Source organism: Triticum aestivum, chromosome 7A (assembly GCF_018294505.1).
Source record: "Triticum aestivum cultivar Chinese Spring chromosome 7A, IWGSC CS RefSeq v2.1, whole genome shotgun sequence".
Classification (NCBI taxonomy): domain Eukaryota; kingdom Viridiplantae; phylum Streptophyta; class Magnoliopsida; order Poales; family Poaceae; genus Triticum; species Triticum aestivum.
The window spans coordinates 660,549,830-660,556,522 of NC_057812.1; positions in this window are offsets into that span (position 1 = coordinate 660,549,830).

The window sequence follows — 6,693 nt, forward strand, 5'->3', positions numbered from 1 at the left end:
TTCCACCCCCCGCGCGCTCTGGCCCCGCGCTCACCGCTGCCGCGCCGCGCCCTGGCCGCGCGCCGCTCCGCTTGGCTGCGCCCGTCGCCCCACCCCGACGCGCCTCGCCTGCGCCGCTCGCTCGCCGTGGCCGGCATCCACGCCTACACGCGCCCGCCTGGGCCGTCCCGTGCCACCGCAGCCCCTCCCGCTCCTGCCTTTTGCTTTGGCCGCGCGCGCCTGCGCTGCACGCCCCTTGTCGTGCTGCTCCGGTGCCCTGCCGTGGCCAGCACCCCCTGGTAACGTGGGCGTGTGCCCAAACGGGCAGCGCCCAGCGCCCGCATCCGCACCTGTGCGCCGACGCCCGCTAAGGCCCCCTGACCCAATGACATGTGGGGCCTAGCCCCTGGAACGTTTATAAAAAGATTAAAAGGAAATAATAAAAAAAATATTAATTAATTAATTGGTTAATTAAATTAATTAACTTAACTAATCTTGATTAGATTACCTAATAACTAATTAAACCAATTAACTACTGTTAATTAACATAACTAATCTGTTAACTAAAGTAATTAACCTGGTTAATTAGTTAAGAGACAATGACATGTGGGTCCCACTTGACCCACCTGTCTGTTTGACTGGTCAACCAACCAGTTGACCTGCTGACATCACTCTGATGTCATGTCTGCGTCATCATTTTACTATTCTGGATAATGTTGGGTTTAAATAAATAATTAAAATCAAAAATGATTTAAATCTTTAGAAAATCATATCTTTTAATCCGTAATTCGGATGAAAATACTTTATACATGAAAGTTGCTCAGAACGACGAGACGAATTCGCACACACAGCCCGTTCGTCCGCCACACATCCCTAGCATAGCAAACATGCAACTTTTCCTCTCTGATTCATCTGTCCGAAAATGCGAAACACCGGGGATATTTTCCCGGGTGTTTCCCCCCTTCACCGGCATCACCTCATACCGCGTTAGAACATGTTTAGCTCTGCCTATTGTCCTGATATGCAATTGCTTGCTATGTATTTACTGTTTCTCCCCCCTCTTCTCTTCGGTAGACCCTGTGACGATGCTGATGTCCCTGTGGTCGACTACATCACCGACGACCCCTCCTTGTCTGAGAAACCAGGCAAGCCCCCCCTTTGATCACCCGATATCACCTACTCTTCTCTATACTGCTTGCATTAGAGTAGTATAGCATGTTACTGCTTTCCGTTATCCCTATCCTGATGCATAGCCTGTCCTTGCTACTACTGTTGTTACCATTACCTGCTATCCTACTGCTTAGTATAGGATGCTAGTGTTCCATCGGTGGCCCTACACTCTTGTCCGTCTGCCATGCTATACTACTGGGCCGTGATCACTTCGGGAGGTGATCACGGGCATATACGATATACTTTACACAGTTACATTACCTGTGATACTGTTCGGAGATGGGGGCTGAAGGGGCAGGTGGCTCCATCCCGGTAGAGGTGGGCCTGGGTTCCCGACGGCCCCCGACGGTTACTTTGAGGTGGAGCGATAGGGCAGGTTGAGACCACCTAGGAGAGAGGTGGGCCTGGCCCTGGTCGATGTTCTTGGATACTTAACACGTTTAACGAGATCTTGGTATTTGATCTGAGTCTGGCTACTGGCCTATACGCACTAACCATCTACGCGGGGATAGTTATGGGCACTTGACGTCGTGGGATCAGCCGAAGCACTTCGTGACGCCAGCGACTGAGCGGCGCGCGCCGGGTTGGACCGCGTAACGTGACTTCCTTTGTAATGGAGGTTGCTAGGTCTGCTCTCCGGCCGCGTACACAACGTGCAGGTGTGCTATGGGCGATGGGCCCAGACCCCTGTGCGCTTAGGTTTAGACCGGCGTGCTGGCCTCTCTGTTGTACCTAGGTAGGGCTGCGACGTGTTGATCTTCCGAGGCCGGGCATGACCCAGGAAAGTGTGTCCGGCCAAATGGGATCGAGCGTGTTGGGTTATGTGGTGCACCCCTGCAGGGAAGTTAATCTATTCGAATAGCCGTGATCTTCGGTAACAGGACGACTTGGAGTTGTACCTTGACCTTACGACAACTAGAACCGGATACTTAATAAAACACACCCTTCCAAGTGCCAGATACAACCGGTGATCGCTCTCTCACAGGGCGACGAGGGGAGGATCATCGGTTAGGATTATGCTATGCGATGCTACTTGGAGGACTTCAGTCTACTCTCTTCTACATGTTGCAAGCTAGAGGTGACCAGAAGCGTAGTCTTCGACAGGATTAGCTATCCCCCTCTTATTCTGGCTTTCTGCAGTTCAGTCCACCGATATGGCCTTTACACATATACCCATGCATATGTAGTGTAGCTCCTTGCTTGCGAGTACTTTGGATGAGTACTCACGGTTGCTTCTCCTTCTTTTCCTTCTATCCCTTCTACCTAGTTGTCGCAACCAGATGTTGGAGCCCAGGATCCAGACGCCACCGTCGACGATGACTCCTACTACACCGGAGGTGCCTACTACTACGTGCTGCCCGCTCACGATGACCAGGAGTAGTTAGGAGGATCCCAGGCAGGAGGCCTGCGCCTCTTTCGATCTGTATCCCAGTTTGTGTTAGCCTTCTTAAGGCAAACTTGTTTAACTTATGTCTGTACTCAGATATTGTTGCTTCCGCTGACTCGTCTATGATCGAGCTCTTGTATTCGAGCCCTCCAGGCCCCTGGCTTGTAATATGATGCTTGTATGACTTATTTTATTTGTAGAGTTGTGTTGTGATATCTTCCCGTGAGTCCTTGATCTTGATCGTACACATTTGCATGCATGATTAGTGTACGGTCAAATCGGGGGCGTCACAAGTTGGTACCAGAGCCGACTGCCTGTAGGAATCCCTCTTCCACACTCCTTGGCCGAGGTTGAGTCTAGTCGATGAAAACTGTTTTACTAACATGGCTGTGAGGCCCATGGGCCCACGTGCCATTGGGTGGTATTAGGATCTTTTGTTCCTCGTCCATACTCTGGAACTCTGATCTCCCTTCTATTCGGGTTAAATGATTTTGCTAAAATCTAACTTTACGTTCTCGTTACACTTCCTGCCAGAGAGCCCCTTCATTACAGATGATCGACTGCTTCAACAGAAGATTTTGACAATACTCTCTGATGTTCTCCTGAGACTTTGTGCCATCGATTTTGCAATTCCCTTCCATCGATAAACCCTATGGATAACCACGTACACTTGCCATTCATTCAATGATTCCCTGTTGATCTTGTTATTACAAGATACCTCGAAATTCTCTCTACTGTTTCGACAATCCTTTGAGTTTACTGCCTTGCAGTTCCTTGTCATCTGAATACCCCTACGGATAACTTTGTGCACCTATTGAGTATCCGCTCGTCCTCAGTTGATTCATGTACTTCACAAAAGTCTTCGTAATACCATTCATTCTGGTGAAAATCCTCAACAACCTTTTGTTCTTGAATTTCTTGCTTGCTTGCATTATGGTTAATACCATAAGTCTAGTAATCTTATTGTCAGCCTTTGTCATTATCATTTTGAGTCCGTTGATACAATATGTTGCGAATTCTCGCAATCCTCCATCAGATCCTAGAATTTATCCTTCCGGCTCAGACATCATTTTAACATATGCTGGATCTTGAGCAATCAAATCGCCATCGGTTGAACCCCTAAGGCTATTCTACCTATCCATCCTTAATCATAGCATTGCTCCTGATCCCTTGTCTTGGAATTCATAATTCCTTTGCATTTAAGCTTTGAGTTAGTCCGTTGTTTCTATAATCCGATGCACTGGCATTCCTTCTTCCTTTGATAGAGTACCGATACTCACATCAGCTACGTTGTAGACCACCAGACCTCTTGTTGGATTATTATCCGACAGTGTACTTCATATTCAAATAACCCGTGAATCTTTCCACGGATATATAAAGACTTGGGTAAATTGTATCCTCTGTTTTCTCAACCATGCTATGTTTTCGAGCTGGTGGTATTTACTATTGAAGCTTGTGGTATATGTTCCCACGATACCCTGACGGGTTGAACCTATGCCTTCCTTAATATGTGTGAACTCGAAAGTTTTCACGAGTCATACTCATCTGGTATTTCACCAGGTAAAACTTTCAACACTAATGCCTTTATCAAAGCGAGAAGTGAATGGAAGGTTGTACATTGAAGAAGTGGGAGTCGACCCTGAACCTTTGTGTTCATGCCCACGGGCACGGTGTGGAACTTATCATGAAATCTCCTTGCAAGGATATTTAATCATTTGAATAATTCTTTCGGCATCGTCAATTAGATCCCTTGCAGTTATGGTCCTGACCATATTTCCTCCTTGATCCCATTTACTAGGTAAGTCAAAATTACTTATCCTCTGCAAATCATTCCCCCGTCCAACCACTACTCCGATCTACCTTCTGGCATTGCACCTAGTACTTGATACTGAGAAGCTTTATACCCCATCACATCATTCCTAGCTTGATTGGCTATATTTTTACCATGTCAAATTTTTAACTATGCTGCCTGGTCCTTATGCCCAGAGCAACTTCCGACGATGAGCTAAGCTTACGTCGATCATCCTCATCTTATCATTTCACCTCGAACAACAAGCTTGACTTTGAGCTTGTGTCGAATCCATGGTTCTCATAGCCTTTCACTTCATCCTCCCTTTTCTACTCGAGGGCATCTTCATAGAGTCTCTCAACAAAATATGTCTTGATCACCGTCAACACTTTGGCTTCTTCAGAGATGTCAGTTGAATTCATGGCTAGAAATACTATCCTTTGCCTCTCGATGAATTGTGTCAACATCAACAACATTCTTGTCTTCCCCCAACACAAACTCGATCATTTTAATTTTGGGAATACATCCTTGTTGACATGTCGATGGATTGCTACTGAACCCATCGGCCACCTCCTCATTTTTTTCCTGATAAAATAACATGATATGTTCTAGAAATTCCCGATGGACCCTTTATGAATCCAAGGTCTGATCTTTACCCAGTGACCATGTCAATGCTATCTTGAAGCATGTCTGTGGTACTCTGATCTTCAATAAGAACATTTGAAGCACGATACTAAATTTTTCTTTATCAATATCCAAACACCGTTGTATGGGTAATGTCATGAAATTTCTTTACCCTTACCTAAATGGTTTTAAACTTCTATCCTGTCATGGATACCTTGCTCTTCTTGTCCTTGGGAAGGATATACCCCTGAAATATGTGTTTAAACACATTTCCCTTTCCATTGTTCTGTTTAATCTGACAATTACATTTTCCTTCCATTGGTTTGTTTAAACCTTATTGTGATCTATATTATATAAGCAATAATATTTCCCTGCTTATGTAAACACCTCGTTGTATCATTCTGTCAGTAAGACCCTTTTACTATTGTTGATGACATTCCAATAGCCACTGATGGACAAGAACTTTGCCTATTGGTCCGCCTTGTCTTAACGAGCAGGAAAATGCTTCTCTTCATCCCTCGCCCTTGGTACCAACGTTGTTGCCAACATAACTGACATGTTGTCCTCTAACATGCCTTGCTACCTTATCCGTACAAAATGTTTGCATCCTTCCTACTTTTAACCCACATGGTGGGCCCATAGCCCATAGTTCCACAGGATCGAAACCTGACTCTCTTTTACATCCCTGTCTTCCAAAATTGTTCCCCACGCTTCACTTCGTATGTAATTCACGAGCCACCTTCTTGCGATCTATTCTGGTATCAGACGCAATACTTATTCCCATTGCTCTGAACCCCTTTGAACCTTTGTTTCAGGCAACGAAAGATTGCCTACCCGGTTGAAGCTTCGTATTGCACCTCCTTACCTTGCTCTCGATGACTTTCTCAAATTTCAACTCGAGAGATGCCTCTATGCCACGTTCACTGAGATAGCCCCCAGTTACCTATCTTGTGTTGAGCTCCGTCCTTCCCAAGTCTTTCCCCTTACTCCACCCCTTGTGACGCCTGGGTAATCAAGCTACAGTAACCTCTGCTAATGATGCCACGTCACCTCGATTACTGTTGCTAATCTCGCGTTAGTTCAAAAACGGTTCAATTTCAGATTCAAAATCAAGCAAACATTAAAAGTTATCAATTATTAAAACTAAAATGTTCGGGGTGAGTCAAATAATCCATATTAAATATTGGTGAAGAAACCCCACTGTTATAAAATCTTTAAATACTCTAAAGCGAATAAAATAGTAGCAAAACAATTATTGAAATGCCTTTTATAATTAATAAAATGTTAAGCTATCCTATTTAGGGACTAAACTTTATATGGTAGTGGGTTTAGTGGTAGTACTAATTTAGGGGTCATTTTGTACTTTACAAAGCTAAAATTAAGGAGGAACAAAGTAAAACAGAAAAGAAACAAAATACATAAAAGAAAATTAAACAAAAAAAACAAAAAAAGGGCCTCGTGGCCAACTGGACCTCGGCCCAGCCTGTGACCCAGCTGGTCCCAGCCGCCCGAATGGGCCGGCCCACCCTGCGCCCTAGCCTACTAATCCCCCCACGACCGAAACCCTAACCTACCCCCACCCCCGCTCTCCCCACGACGCCCCCCTCCTCTCTCCCGATCTGGATCGGGATCCAGAGGAGGCCGACGCCGCTCGACGCCGCCCCGCGCCCGGAGCTCGCCGCCCTCCACGCCAGGACGCCGCCACCTCGCCATCCTCCTCCACTGCGTCGCGCGTCCCCGTCCC